A 16,476-nucleotide genomic window follows, 5' to 3' on the forward strand; every position below is an offset into this window, starting at 1 on the left:
GTTCAAGAATCAAAATACGAAGCTTGAAAATAAGATTAATGATATTTTCACTTTAATATCTCAGTCATTAATACTGGACCTTTGTTTTTGATGTCACACTTTTCTTTTTTTTTTTTTAAATAAATGATTAATAAGTCTAATGTTCAGTGAGACATAGGCTCATACTGCCTTTAGTTAACATGTACTTGCCTTCACTTTTGGCGATTCCAGTGCTTTGAGGGCCAAAAGTCGTCAAATGTCACAACATTTGACAGTTAAATTCTACGCTTCAGCTGATTTCTCTGCATACATAACACTTCCAAGCATGCACACCACATTCACTTCAACTGTTTGACATTTCAAATGACAAGACATCTGGCTGAGAATCCCTACTGCTGACTAGTGCATTCAGCAAAGCACCACGGGAACATCAGCATGAGTATAAATCCTCAAAACAGTACTAGTCACTTGCTTAAGATATGTCATTGACCCTAAATTAAGCTTCCCTCATCTCCACAACTACATCCCTACTATTAGGCAAGTGGCCAGCACCAGTGGATGAAAGCATGAGCAGGACCGACTCACAGGATCCAACAGTACATGCACTCAAGTACTTACAGGTAATGTTTTAATGTACTTGTATTTCTACGTCTACTGAATCATATTTTGCCATGCAAATGTTGTGCTTCGTACTATTTAGATGCCTGGTAACTCTTTATTTTCTTTATTTAACTGTTAAGTAAAGATTCTAAATACTCATTTAACAACTATTCAGTGTTTAACTCTTGTATTACTTGCTGTGTAATTCCATCTGTATGAGGGCACAGGGTTGAAATCAGCTTTTCAGACTTCCTGTGGGCCCCATCGCTTTTCTGTTAGTCCTCCATTGGCCACGCCATGACACCCCCGACTCTGTTATGTTTGTTGGAACGTGCTTTGGAGCTGCTCGGCTGAATAGACCATCTTAAATTACCCCAAACATCTATTTGCACTACTTCCTCCACAACAAACTGTAATACGCAATTATCTCTAGCTTCAATCTCTACTCTTTAAATAAAAGTTTAAACGTTTCAGAATTTTACTTTGCTTAATACCTCCTTGTATATGCTTCGACTCAGTAACTTCCTTAATATTAAAAAGTATTTTTTATTCTATACGTCTCAAACTATCCCCAAAAACAGGCTTGCGTGTTATTTGAAGCCAAAGCCAAACCATTTCCTGGATAACATCTCTGTCAAAGTATCACATCCCAATCGCTGGAAGCCTCTCAGCATCACTGTTACAGTCATGGAATCTGCTTTCCTGGAGGAGCTGCGAGAGGGATCGCATTTCTTTCATCTACAGACGGGAGCCGACGTGCGCGCTTACGCACGCAGCACACGGCATCCAAAAGACCTGAAACAGAATCGCATGAAAATCTGTGTTTGTACAGGAGAGTGTGCGTCACGGCAAGGGATGTGCATGCAGCAGAACACCTGGTGGGGCCTTCACTTTGTGCCAGTCACATTCCCCACACTCCGCAAGAAAGACAGACCTTCCCTTTAAATCCTTGAGTGGCCCAAAGGGGGGCTCAGGTCTCTGCTACCGAACAGTTTGGCAGCAGACAGTAGCGTCTCAATTACTATTCCTCCCCCGAAACACTCACACATGCTTATTTTAGACCCTTCGTGCCATTTTAATGGAGAAAGTTTTCTAAAGCTTTGTTGCCGGTTTTCCCATCTAATTGAAATAATACATGAATGCATTTAGCAGTTTGCCTAGCAAAACACCCATACTAGTTTCACATTTAAGCTCCCTTCCATATCAATTCTAAAGGAAACTTGAGACACGGCTCAGAGCAAATAAAATTAAAAAAATAAAAAATATCGAGGAATGTGTTTGGAAACTGCGTCCTGAAAACAGCATGGAAGCCAACTGTTCTACTTGCAGCTCCCACTGACCAACTGGGTCAGGAGAAAAATATAGTAATGTGTGTGTTGAGATACATGTTAAAGGCATGTGTATGTGCACTTGTGCAAACTACAGAAAGGAAATGTGCGTTTAAAGAGTTTCTTTGAGACAAAAGAACCAGCTGCATCTAAAGGCTCCATGTCAGATTTTGTTTTTTTTATCCTTATCTCTAGATGATGTCAATGACAGTGGTATTCCTATCATAACTATCTAAGGAACACAGCACTGGCTGTGCATAGTACCCCACCCAGCAGGCTCTGTTTACAGGCAGCAGCCAGTTAGAAGACAGGTGGCTTAAAGGGAGCTTAAAACAGCTCGTTTCAGACTCAGGGTGAACTGAGAGACTGCACCAATGACCAAAGTAAGAGAAAGATTATTTTTAAGTTAATTTAGTACAAACTAAGCATACATAGAAAGAAAATACAAATCTAAAATGAATTTAAAAGCCATTTTCTACTTTTCAAACTGGTTTTGTAGGTCAGGGTTGACTCAGCGTGTGAACGTGTGTGTTGGGGGAATCTGTTTAATGTAATACTATCCCTCTTTGAGCCTCTGCTTAGTTAGCAGTTGATATCGGAGAGACGTCACAGTTTATTTTTTTTTCCACACCATGTGGACAGAACCTAAATAATTTGAGCTGCACTTGTCAAAGTGGGTTAAATGTCTTGATGCATGCTCAATCATCCAGGTAAGGAAACCCCAAAGCGTTGATTCTGTTCATGTGAATGGCAAAGCACAATCAAAGCTAAACAACAATTTGTTTCATTCACAAATAAAAAGACTATTTTGCATGATTACCTTGTTCCAGGCTTTACTATATACTTCAGATAAAAAACTATATGCTTTTACTATAACCATTGTTTCTTAAAGTAATGGAAAAACACTAAATGCATCCTATAAACTTATCATCGTGGCTCTTTGCACTGATTGTTCTGTATGTTAATGAATGCACAAAGTCAATACCTGTGGAGACTATTTCAGGCATAAAATAAATATATATCCAGAGGTTGTCCATTACATTAAATGGGCTGAGATGGCTCTGTAACGACATTTAAAGTGAGCACAGAGAAGGCCTGAGGGAATCTGTGTGGTTAAAAATCAAGGGCTTTCCTTCACTTAGTACTTATCTGAATCTTGTCTTTCAAGAAAAGCTGTTGCAGCATTATAAATCTTGACAGCAAGCTATATCAGCTGCTTTCAAAGTGACACACCCAGACAACACCCAGGGTTTGGGATTCCCAAATCCTTCACATCTCCAGGAAGTCAAAGGAGGTCAGAAATCAGAGCAAGTTTAGAGCTACGTCTGTTTACCTGATTGCAAACTGCACAAGATAACAAGTCCCTTAGTTACAAAGAACTGGAGCGTACAGGTGACAAGCAGAGCAGGAGAAATGTGTCCCTGGACTTCAAACAAAGCAACACTTCAGTCACAATGACAACACATCATTACCCATTATAACTGCACTTGCTGACTCTCAGTTTTCCTTTGTATCCTTTGGAAAACGTGTGATCTGTAACACTTCTCAGTTCATTTAAAACAATACAGAGTACACATTGCTCTTTCCCATGTGACTGATACCACGATCTCTGGTACAAATGAGCATCTTCCATACGTCACATACTTCGAAGAACTGGCTAGTTTCTGGATTTATAAGATGAAACGCTCCCAAACGTTACAACACTGGTGGTCATTTGTAAATGTAATGCAAAGCTGTATACTACTTTATGTTTCATTACACAGAATCCTACATTCATGTGGAGGAATAACTATAAGGAGCACTGACAGTAGATTAAAGCTTTTAACTTATAGAAATGATTTTTTTTTTTTTTTTTTTTTGATTGATCAATCAATGGTCAACTTTCAGTTTGAAGGATTTGTGGACACTGTCACATTTTTTATAAATCTGAAATAATGTTAGAGTTTGAGGACTTGCTCAGTCAAGCAGCTGGCATGGGCACAGTCAATAACTGTATTATAAAAGGGACTGAGCTTTTGCAGCCTAAATAGCCAAGTTTTAGGATACTGACCTCAGCTGCAAGTCATGCTCCTTATAATCATCCTCCAGTCTCTAAATTCAGAGAGCATGATTTTTCTAGTTAATATCAAATTACTGGAACAAGACAAATGTCGAGCAAAGGTGGAAAACTGTGGAAAGAAACGTTTGAGTCAAAAACGGTCACTTGGTGAGTCAGTGAGTTAGCTCAGCAACTGCAGCAGCTCAAACTAGTCCTGCGAGTATAGTTACTAAATTAAAAAGCATCTAGATGCAAATATAAGATCCAGAGAAAGTAAAGCTACCCGTACCTGTGTTTAGAGCAGATTAGCCAACACATCTGATAGATGAATAAAGTCATCTACCATGAAAACTCACCGACTGTGGTCAGGTATTCTGAATGTAACGACTGTCTGCTTTCATTTGTTTTACATTATAAGTTTTGTGCTGCACGCTCAATCTGAAAGGATCATCTACTGAAATTTTGTCGGACACAGACTAAAGGACTAATTAACATCTGTACTTCTGGCGTTACCCATTACAGTTTAGTGGTGTAGTAGTAATGCTGGTGTATGCAACAGATTTTACCTGGGCAGGCAACCCAAGTGGCATATTTGGCAGCTAATCGATTGTGTGGTTTTGTTGTTGTACTCTTTAAAAAAAATCTGTCAGAGAATGAAACTATTTGTGGTCAGTTTACAAAGAGACAGCGCTTTTGCTTTTATTTTGAAAGTTTTATTGTCTAGCAGTCCTAAGTATAATTCAAGAGCAGATCTTGTCTTATGTTAAGACTTGAACTAGAACCCAGAACCTGCATCAGGGGGAGAACCGATCCCTGCACCTTATCAAAACTATGGAGCAGAACATGACCGCTGTGGCCGGCTGCAGTCGGGGTTCGTTCTCGTTTCACTGGAGAGGCAGCTAAATATATCGCGCCATTTATTCATCACAAAGTAATTTGCAAATAAAATATTTCCAGGAAGCTTTATTCCCTCCCACCCTTGGGAACAAAGAGTTTGTGTTTTTGTGGAATAGGATATTCACAGAAACCAAAATTAGACGCTTACATTTTATGCTTTTTGAAACTGACCTCTGAATGACAACAAAAGACTAATTGGAAACTCACTGACAGAATGACAAAGATGTATATTGAACCCAGTCTCCAACCCTCAATGACAGATGAGGTGTTCGAGCCTATTTTAATAATCTGCCACAAACAGTGTAAAAGCTTTTCAGTTGTAGGTCACAAGACTTTGTTTGAAAAAAATTAATTACTTGCCACGTAACAGAACTGTAGTTGTGTGAAGTTAATGGCCTGTCCAAGAGTGCTCTGAGAGAGGGATCAAAGCCGAGTCAACACGTTTCTACCCAGACAGACTGGATGCCAAAACAGAGCGAGAAATGACAGGGAAAAATACAAACTGGGGGTGTAGAGTTCAGAGAACTGAAATTTAAGGAATTTGAATCTGATTGGAGTGCAGGACTTGGCCAGGAGACAGCAGCAGGGATTGGTTATGAAAAACAGGAAATATGAACAGCTGGAACGTGTGGAGCTGCTGTCTTCAGAGACGCATCACACAAAAAGTGACTGCATCAGACCCTACACTAGCACAAAATGATCACAAATGAGTGAAAATTAAATAATGAAAGGACAAACACCTCTTAAAAATCTTACAGTTCGAGAGACACACAAGCTAAAGCCATTAAAATGACCACACTAAACAGTGTCAATAAAACCTCCAGATGAAGATTTGATTTATTGCAGGGTTCCTGGATCCAACTGCATTAGGCTTACATTAGTATCATTTAGTATTAGTATCATTTCTAGCCATTCATTTAGTAAGAACTGAGCCAGTGAACTGAGCTCAACCTTCTGACTACGTAAGACTTGAAGGACAATTTCACAAGGAAAACAATTTCCCTTCTTCCTCCCATAAACCACTCACAGCCTTCTGTATTTCTAGTCCATTGTTAGCCTAAATCGCTGCTGTAAGATCAACAGATTGAATCCATCCGAGTTGGCAGTTCGACTTGTAATCGGAAGGTTGCCGGTTCGAGCCACGGCTCGGACAGTCTTGGTCATTGTGTCCTTGGGCAAGACACTTCACCTACTGCCTACTGGTGTTGGCCAGAGGGGCCGATGGCGCGATATGGCAGCCTCGCCTCCGTAAGTCTGTTCCAGGGCAGCTGTAGCTACAACTGTAGCTGCCTCCACCAGTGTGTGAATGCGAGAGTGAATGAATAGTGTATTGTAAAAGCGCTTTGAGGGTCTCGAAAAGCGCTATATAAATGCAATCCATTATCATCATCATCATCATCTTGCATAATATAATAAGGAAAACAAAATGACAGTGAGTATAATTTACACATTCATCTGCGTAGCACCCAGTCCCCAACACCTACTTCCTAACTACCTGGTGCGTCATGAAAAGACTGTAAATAAAAGCTGGACATAGCCACTGCAAAAATCACTCATTGTGTTTGGAATCTGCAGTTAGACGTCTCAACATCAGCATTTTCACCATTTTGGAGCCAGAAGGGTCCATATTTAGTTATCAGCTAACGCTAGCAAGATGCATCCATAAATTGTGTAGCTGCAACACAGAGCAGTGCACCAGCTAGTAGAAGGTGAGCTACTATAGCAAAGAGGACGCTAAGATCAAAGGGTTACCATCTTTTGTTGAGTTCTTTTTATTATGTGGCCTCCTATTTCACATAAGCCTAGTTTGTTAGTATAAGAGGAAAAGAGACCCAGAAAGCAGCCTTGGTCCTGCTTTTTCCCCCCTCACATTATTGCCATTAGGACAAAAACAGACAAATTTGCACAAGAGACATGAGACAGCTAACAAGGAGACACAATAATGTGTGTGTGCAGTTCAGACTTGTCCCATAGTAAGAAGTTGTTTTAGATTTTCATTTTATTCTTTACTCTCACTCAGCAGATGCTTTCTGAAGAACTAAAGAAACATACAAAGTCATTGCTGCTCACGCTGCTAAATGCCTTTCACAGGGACAATATCTTATAGGCACATCAGTTAAGCCCACATCTGAAAACGACACACCCATACTTAACCTACAGATAAGGAGCTCAAAGGGGGGCCAAACTCTTCGTCAGCTACATATTTGGTATCCCCTGGGTGGCAGACACAGTGAAGTGGGTCATTATGTAAAAGTACAGGATACAGGCAAAAAGGTATTTGTGCATTTGTGCAAGTAGACCTGCAAGTGTAAAATGAGTTAAATTAAGCAAAAGGTTTATATTGTTAAGCTCCTTAACAAAGACACATGGAGATACTGGAGATTCTGCTGCAACTTGGATCATGTGATCTGCCATTGGGTAAGTCACACATGTCATTTTAAATGTACACCAAGCAACAACTCTGAGGCCTATAAAATTAAGCCAGAAGTGCCAAAAACATTCGATCCTAGAATGGCCACTTGAGGCTTTTCAAGTGCCCACCTCCAAATCTGAAAAATAAAGCAAAAGCTATGATTCTTCTTCACTTTTTTAAATTAGACAAAAGCCTAACACTACAACTATTATGCTAGCGTATGTACTTTATTAGACAACTCTTCCTGTTAACCATTTTATCATAGAAAATGGGGGGAAAACTAAAGATAAGATAAGATAACCTTTATTAGTCCCACACGTGGGAAATTTGTTTTGTCACAGCAGGAAGTGGACAGTGCAAAAGCAATTAAACAAAGGAATAAAGAACCAAGCAAATGTTATGATGATGTAACAAATTTACTGATATTCGTGCACACTAATTAAAGGGTTAAAAGGGTTCAATTTAAATCTGTGCTCTCAACAAGCGCTGTCCTACTGTATGCAGAGCTATCAACACACACTTAGTAGCAGTCCATTTACCCTGTGCAACATTAAGTTGTACTGAATCATTTCCCACTGTTTGAGTTTCTGGCAGAAAAACGAATCCATCTTTTATGTACAGTCTGTGATTTCTATCTGCAATTTCACAACCTTCCAAGGACAACCACAGGAAGAACAATGAGGTTGACACGTATCCTAGCACACAGTCGACAGCTCTCAGGTTCCAATTGTGATCTTGAGCATGTGCGTTCTGTCAGTCAGACCTATAACTGTACAGGAAAACACCTGACCCCTCACTGCCATGTTTGCATTCCTCACCTACATGAAGCCCACAGACGTCAGGGGATACATGATTACACAATCCTGTGTTGCAGCGAGTTTGATTGACAATGAGTAAATTAACAAGAATGTATTCTAAAAGAATATATCAAAACAATTATTGAGCTTGTTCCAACACAGAATAGTTTTACCAGATTTACTAAAAGAGACTCACCTGTAAGAAAAGTGTGTTACATTTTCAGGTTTATAACGGCACATCTGAAACTACTGCTTCCTGTTGCATCTCAGAACTTCTTACGTTCCCCAGTGTCCTCCTTAAGTATTGTATTTTAATACTGTCCAGGCCACACGAGTCAGAGATACCAAGAACTGTGTTTCTTGAGATATCATACACACGCTTATCACAGCTTAAGAATTTCACTTCTATAAGTTACCACAATGAAACCAATAGTGAGCATAAAGCAGAGGGGCCACATGAGGAACTGGGACTACTGTGGAGCGCCATACAAAGAAGCTGAACTCAGTTCTGCTCAATAATAATTGCATCTCTACACATTTATTCATGCATTTTTGGCCCATTTGACAAATTTTGTTGCCCTTCCAGCTCCAAGGATACAGCTGAACCTTTACAGCATAACTTCCATGATGGTAAAGTTCAGTCATATAGCATTTCAAACTGCTGCCGACTGAAACAAATACAGAGTTACAAACTGAAAGCAGGATAACAAAGTGCCACGAAAAAAGTAAAGAATCATATAGGAGTCCAGCAGACTGTTAGGCTCAGAGGATTGTGTCACCATATTGATTGATTTTTCAGGAAGTCTCAGTGAATTTTAAAAGAAAACAAAAAACCCCCAGATATACTGACCAAAAGCATTCAGGGAAAAAAAACATGAATACAATCGGACCCATCATTGTTCCTTCTTCTCCTTACAGATGAAAAAAGGAACTACGTAAGGAAGAAAAAGGAAGTAAGATTTGCATCCAGTCTGGCTCATCACATGTAAATAAGGCAGCTGAAAGCTCCAAATATCCACAATTCAAATGCATGCAAATCCCTCCAGATTCATATGTACAGAAAAAGCAAAGTCACAAACCAAAATCAGATAACACCTGCTCTCAAACTCAGGCCGATGGGTTAGTGCCATCGTCGCACTTTGCAAACTACTAACAGAACAAAACACAGAAAATGTTTTTGCAAAAAACTGTAAAGATTTAGACTTTAAGTCACGAGCGAAAAATCTCTGAAAAACGCAAATAACTATTTTCTAATCTCTTTAAAAAGATGCACAGAGATATTTTATAGGAAATTTTTTTCAAACCACCTAAAATCTTACAAAGGTAGACTGGGTCTGCATGTGAATGAAGCACTAAGATAATACCCAGCAGCAGTAACCAACTACTACATAATCCACATGATTTACTTGTTTACTTTTACTTCAGTGTTTCAGTACAAAAGAGCCGATTCTTTAGAGCTGATTAAAACTCAAAAGCTGTTATTCAGTGTTAACATGTTACATTTTGTACATACCATGAAGTGAAGAATGACACATGGTCCGAGAACTCTGAATGAGTTCTGCTCTTCAGAATTAACAGGGATATATATCAAGACCAAGATAAAGTCTGTATTCAACAGCCAGTCAATTTTCAGAGTTTAATTTGAAGAGCTGAAATTTCCTTTTAGGGATTTACTATACCACAATGGGTTTGTTTCTGTACATACAATCTACTAATAAAGGCATCGTGTTGTTAGTCCTCTTTGGTACAAAGGTTGCACCGAACAACAGGGGAGTGTTCGAACACTCAGTAAACAGCAATAAAACTAATCTGACTGTAAAAGGAAAGTCTTAGCGACATAAATTGCCTAAATTGGTATTGCTGAGACCAGAAGCATCGCAACATGTTCTGTGACATCAGGTGCTTTATTGACAAGGAACACCACAAAGGTGGCCGAAGGTAGTAGCAGGAAACGGCCCTTTGTTATGGAGTGTTTTCCAGTCTTATGGGACGACTGAAAGCCTTTTTCACCATGCAAACAATTCAGCTTCAGCTAATCTGACTTTTATTTACCTTCTTCTTCCTCCTCCTATCTTCTAAAAGAATGACTGTAAATGAGATCAGCAGCAATTATTCCTCGGTGTGGAATCTTACACAGATACTTGATCAATTTACATGATGGAACATGTCAGAAATATGCCCAGCAGCAGAAGCGCCAACAATAGCAGGGAGTTTACAGTGTGTAAACTGTAGTATTTATACAGCACTTGTGTCAAAAGGGGAAACCCTGTGATGTGATGAGCTAAGTGAGTTCAGCTGGTAAACCTGCATTCACGTGGATGTTGATGATTGCACAAGCTTTGTGTCAGACCAGGTGGCAGTGTAATTCAGCGTGCATCACAACAGCAAAACTTGCTCAAGAACTGCGTGGAAACCAAAAAGATCTCAATCTGATCAACACTGTGAGATGTGCTGGAAAAACAACTCTATGCAAGTCCCACCTCGCAACTGAAGCTGCGCTCAACACTCAACTGCTATCTGAAGAAGACACGACACATCTAATGAATGTTTTCACCGACTGCAGCAGATTGTGCTCTTTGATAGTCACAAGAGCACTAACGACTGATATAGACCACTACAGAAGCACAGAAGGCCTGAAGTGTGAAGCTTACATGGAAGTGCCTCCAAACCTGCAGTCTTTTTAGTGGCCAGCAGGGGGCGACTCCAAAAAAGACTTCAGAAGAAGTCTGAGAAACGGCCGTTTCTCTGGCTCACTTAGTTAATACTTTCCTGATAAGTTTGAGGGCTAAATCAACGGTTTTAAGTAATTAAAGAATCATGAATGCGTGCCATTTTGTAAATTGTGGACACAGAAAGGAAGATTAACCAGCTAACAATGTGTCAGACATATTAGCCAATGTGGGCTGTACTTTGTTTCTCAGGAACCGCCTCAGGCTTGTGCCGTCTTGTTCAAAACACCAAAAACCAACAGCTTAAATCAAGTGGGTGGCTTCAAGTTGGTCATGTCCATCACAACACAACACAAGACAACATAACACTGGAAATTCTGCCGGTGGACAATCCCACAAATAAAAAGCAAATACGTAATGTCACAACATGAATTTACCATGTTGTGAAAAGGTTTCAAAATAATGAGTTTCTTTGCATTGGTCGGGGGAGCATCAAGTAAAGAATTACATAAAGTAATCGCACATGGAGAATTAAAAATCCATTTCCCAACACAAGCCTGCTTCAAGTAAAACTTCAGCTGCTAAAAAATAAACAGAAGCGCTTTCAAGTAAATTAGTACACACAAGTAAGTCAAACGTTTTAGTGTCAAAAGTTGGGAACCAAAGAACACATTTATACATTTACCATAATATTACTTTTGTTATTTGTACACCAAATAATAGTACATTTGTGGAATTTCGTGCCTTCTTATTGGGTTGGAACCATCAGTTGTGTTGTGGAGAAGTCGGGTTGGTACACAGCCAACAGCCCTATTTGACAACTGTTAGAATTCATATTATGGCGAGAACCAATCAGCTAAGTAAAGAGAAACAACAGTCCATCATTACTTTAAGAACTGAAGGTCAGTCAGTCAGAAAATTACTCAAACCTTGTCCCCAAGTGCAGTTGCAAAAACCATCAAGCACTAGGACGAAACTGGCTCACATGAGGACCGATCCAGGAAAGGAAGACCCAGAGTACCCTCTGCTGCTGAGGATAAATTCAGAGTCACCAGCCTCAGAAATCACAAGCTAACAGCACCTCAGATTAGAGCCCAGATAAATGCCACACAGAGCTCCAGTAGCAGACACATCTCTACATCAGCTGTTCAGAGGAGACTTTATGGTCAAATAGCTGCTAAGAAACCAAGACTAAGGAAAAGCACCAAGCAGAGGAGATCTATTTGGGCCAAGAAACACAAGGAATCGACATTAGACCAATGGAAATCTGTGCTTTAGTCTGATGAGTCCAAATTTGAGATCTTTTGTTCCACCTGCTGTGTCTTTGTGTGACACAGAAAAGGTGACCGGATGGTCTCTACATGCATCGTTCCCATCGTTCCCATCGTGAAGCATGGAGGAGGTGTGATGGCGTAGAGGTGCTTTGCTGGTGACGCTGTTGGGGATTTATTCAAATTTGAAGGCTACCACCACAGCATCCTGCAGTGACATGCAAACCACCCCATCTGGTTTGCGTTTAGTTGGACCATCATTTAACTTTGAGGAGGACAATGACCCGAAACACACCTCCAGGCTGTGTGCGGGCTATTTGACCAAGAAGGAGACTGATGAGGTGCTGAACCAGATAGCCTGGCCTTCACAGTCACCTGACCCAAACCCAGATTATTTGGGATGAGATGGACCACAGAGTGAAGGCGAAAGGGCCAACAAGTGCTCAGCATCTCTGGAAACTCCTTCAAGACTGTTGGAAAACCATTTCAGGTTTTTTAGGACCTCATGAAGCTCATCAAGAGAATGCCAAGAGGGTGCAAAGCAGTAATCAAAGCAAAGGGTGGCAATTTTCAAGAATATAAAGCATGTTTTGAGTTATTTCACACTTTTTTGTTTACTGCATAATTCCATGTGCGTTCATTCATAGTTTTGATGCCTTCAGTGAGAATCTACAGTGTAAATAGTTGTGAAAATAAATAAATAAACCATCAAATGAGAAGGTGTGCCCAAACTTCGGACTGGTAGTGTACATGTTTAGCCTGATCAAAATGTGCAAACACAGAGATTCTGTTCAGTTTACTTCTTACAAACATTTAGCAAAATGTCTCTTCCTGTGTTTGTTCATCTTCTCCTGGGCAACACCAACTGCACTGACTCTCAGTTGTAAAGATGTTTTTCAGAAGTCTTAAGAAGAGATGACTTGCTTTGATTGTTCTTAAGAATTAAGACTGGAAGCGCTACACACAGTGCATGACTTTATTTCCCAACTGTTAACACAGACTGGGCTTGATCAGTCGTCACATCCAAATCGCATTCGCAATCGGCCCGACAGTCGTTAAATGTGCGCCCAGCTTTAGAGGACTTAAAGGATCTACTGCTAATGTCTCGGTGCCTGATACCACAGGAGACCATCAGAGAGTTTGCTGAAAGCTGTTATTGCATGAAGGGGACCCACGCAACTTTAAGGAGGTGGTACAGCACTCTTTTAATATTACATCACAAATGAATGACAAATGTGATAAACTGAAATGTTGCCTATCCATGCCACTTATCCTTCCAACTATTATTGCACAATTAGCTCACAAGTAGAGCATCACAGATGAGTCGCATCTTAGTGGTGAGTCGAGCCTGATTCAGTCCCAAAGGCTACTGCAAATTGGCTTCAATGCCATATGTTTGTTTGTACTGAGCAAAGCTTTAATTGGTTCGTGTGAGCCCTGAAATCAAACCCTTAATCCTCATGGGATTAACACCGCACACTGTTGAGGTTTAAGGCTTGATTATGTCCACAACTTGCAGGCAGTTGTGACATTAAATGCCAGACAGTATGTCCACACTTAAAAGGAAGTGAATGACAAGCTTTCAGTAAATTATTTGCAAGGGTCCAACATCAAAGCATCTGTAGACATGATAACGCTGCAGTAAATACTAATTTAGACCCATTTAAAATATGTAGAGAGTAAATTTAAGACCACAACTTATGGAAGGATTTAGACCCATGTGTCCTGCAGAGGTATAGGATTTTGCAGGCTAAGAATTAGACCTGTGGACTTCTGCTGTACAGTAGCCCTGCCAAACTTAGCTCTGTGTTATAAGGCAACTCAAACCTCAAGAACCACACAGCTCTGAACTTTGACTGGAAATAAGATAAGATGCTTTGGAGCTACAAAAAATAAATAAAGGCATGAAGGTGAAAAAAGTGAAGCAGTTACCACCAATATCAGTCCAAACCTACAAGCTGCAGGCTATATTCTTTAGTAATCTTAAATATCATGCGCTTAACCAATTTAAGTTCTCAGCATAACCTTAGAAAAACCCTCTGACACACTCAAACTAAACTTGGCCTCTCTCATTTGATAGCAGCACCTCTGGTCAGCCAGTGACAGTGACGCCTGGCTCCCTGGTGTATTTTTGTCTCGCTGCCCCCCGTAGCTGATATGTGCAGTGGCACCCCCTTATAAGTCAAATGTTCATTCCAGGAAGTGAACGCTTGTGCAACAGCTTTTTTCCTTTCCCCACTGGCATCAGGGGAAAAAGGAAACACCAGTTTAAAAAGGGCTGAGATTAACATCTGAAGGGTTGGCATCAGGATGTTAAGATGAAAGTCTATGGAAAAAAAACTTCCACAGACTGTTACTGTCACATTTAGGTCAGTTAGGATTTACTGAAAGAAAAGGAATCTCTGCCAAGGCCATAAAAAGGGAATCTAAACAACAAATGACAAATTTCAGTGCCACCAATTAAAGGACAAAAGGTTTTATTTTTTTAAATCTCCCAGTAGGCCAAGGGCAAAACCAGCATTCATGTATAATAGTGCTTCACACTATGAAGCCTAATACAGTGGAATTGGACTCCCAGTGTAAGACAAGAGACAGCTGACAACCATAACAGCAACCTGTCCAGCAAACCAACCAGAGGGGCAACACGAGAGGGAAAGGGTGGGGAAAAGAAGCAAGTGGATTGTCCACTAATAATTTAAAAAGGATAAAATGTTAAACCTGGAAACGTGGAGCGTGCTCGTTGGAGCAAAAGGATACACAGAGAATGCATGAGTAACATTAAACGTTCATTTAGTTTGTTGATAACAGATTTGAGTCAGCTGCTGTGGGTAGTACAGAGTGTGGAAATGCTGAATTTAAAATTTGGTTTCCTTGTTCAGCAGACAAAAACACCAACAACAAATAAAATCTGGAAGATTGAGAACAAAGCAAAATGTGAGATTCAGAACAAATACCAAATAATAATTTGCCTCGTCTATACACAGGTTTGTTTGTTTTGTTTTTTTAACGTTTACCCACCACTTGTGACAGACCCAGCCAACGATATTGGTAAATGCTATCTTATCTGCCGCCAAGCCAATATCAGTCAGCAAAGCCAACAACATGAAAGCACTTCGAGTGTTCAACCGAGTACAAAGACACTATATTAAGTACCAGTCTACCTCACCATCAGCTAATTTATCAGTGCATTTTCCACTTAGTGTTGCCACTGGGATGTCTCTACAACTTTGTGTGGTTGCAGACGGGTCCGTGCTTCCTACTGATGTGACAATCTCAACTCCTGCTGTGGAGTTTGTTTCATTTCACCTGAAATCAACTCTTTTCTGAAGTTCTGCACAGGAGCACAGCCAACAACAAATATTTTCCTCCCTGCAATTACTCGTGTTCAGAACAGTCATTTAGGACTTATCTAATTCCTGCATCTCTGACTTTTTAGGCCTCCATGGTGACCAAGCTGCTTCTGACCAACACTCACATTAAAAGCTGTAAGCTACTTGCAATAGGTGCTACTAACAGCGTACGAAAAGTTGGCTCCCAGCTTTGTTTTTCTCCTCAAGTCCAACAACCGAGAACAGTCTCTTCACACCATGGCGTGGTTATGTAAAAATGGAGCGCGTAAATCTTTATTGTAATGATACTAATCCAGTTTTTTGTTGTTTTTTTTAGAAGAAGAATAAACTGAGTGTAATTCTGTCCAACTACTGAAACATTAATCCACAACAACTGGGCGGTTCTCAAATGAAACTAGTCATCGGTGCCTGATTGAATTTCACATCTTAGAGGACAGAAGGAAAAACACCTCACTACAAAAGTTTTAATGCACCTACACTTGTTGGAAACTTCAGCAAATTAGTAAACCTCTGTCCTGTATGTCTGATGGGAGAAGGGTCCATATGTTAGTCTCCACTATAGAAACTTCTCTCCTTTCAACAATATAAAGCCTTGCAAAGGCTCTTGCTCAAACTCAGTTGTAAAACCTCAAATTTAATGTCTTTCTGGCTATAAATAATTGCAAGAACAGAGAGAAAAAAGATAAAGATAAAAAACGACATAAATATGGCATTTAATTGATGTATGGAAATTGTGTTGATTCATATAAATGCATTCAAATGTTAAAGAGCAGTTCTATAACAGGCCACGCACATTATTTATTTTCTCGACAGATTTCAAAATAAAAGTTTAACTTCTTCCTTTTTTCAGATTCTCGGTGATTTGAGCTTGTTCTTGTCATGCCACCTGTTGCGCGCTTGCGACGTGTTAAGTTGCAGCAAATGCTAAATAATTTACCAACAGCAGCAACAGCAAAGCCTCATAAATGAGGGGGCTCAAGATCCGACTTGTCAGCAAAGTCACCAAAATATAAACCCGTGTTAACCTGCCATCCCCGTATGTGTGTCTGTGGGTGTGTGGTAATAGTGTGGGACTGTTGCTAAATAAATAAATTACCTGCAGTTTCTTACCAGCACCTTTAATGTATTAAACAG

The 16,476-nt window shown here is 40.1% G+C and overlaps 1 protein-coding gene across 3 annotated transcripts in view; it reads right to left on the reverse strand.

The window, feature by feature from the left end:
• The window catches only part of mical2b (microtubule associated monooxygenase, calponin and LIM domain containing 2b), a 61,039-nt gene that overhangs the window by 44,256 nt on the left and 307 nt on the right, over window positions 1-16,476 (reverse strand). The gene's annotated exons all lie outside the window — the stretch shown is intronic.

The sequence above is a fragment of the Maylandia zebra genome, linkage group LG7 (assembly GCF_041146795.1).
Source record: "Maylandia zebra isolate NMK-2024a linkage group LG7, Mzebra_GT3a, whole genome shotgun sequence".
In the NCBI taxonomy this organism is placed as follows: domain Eukaryota; kingdom Metazoa; phylum Chordata; class Actinopteri; order Cichliformes; family Cichlidae; genus Maylandia; species Maylandia zebra.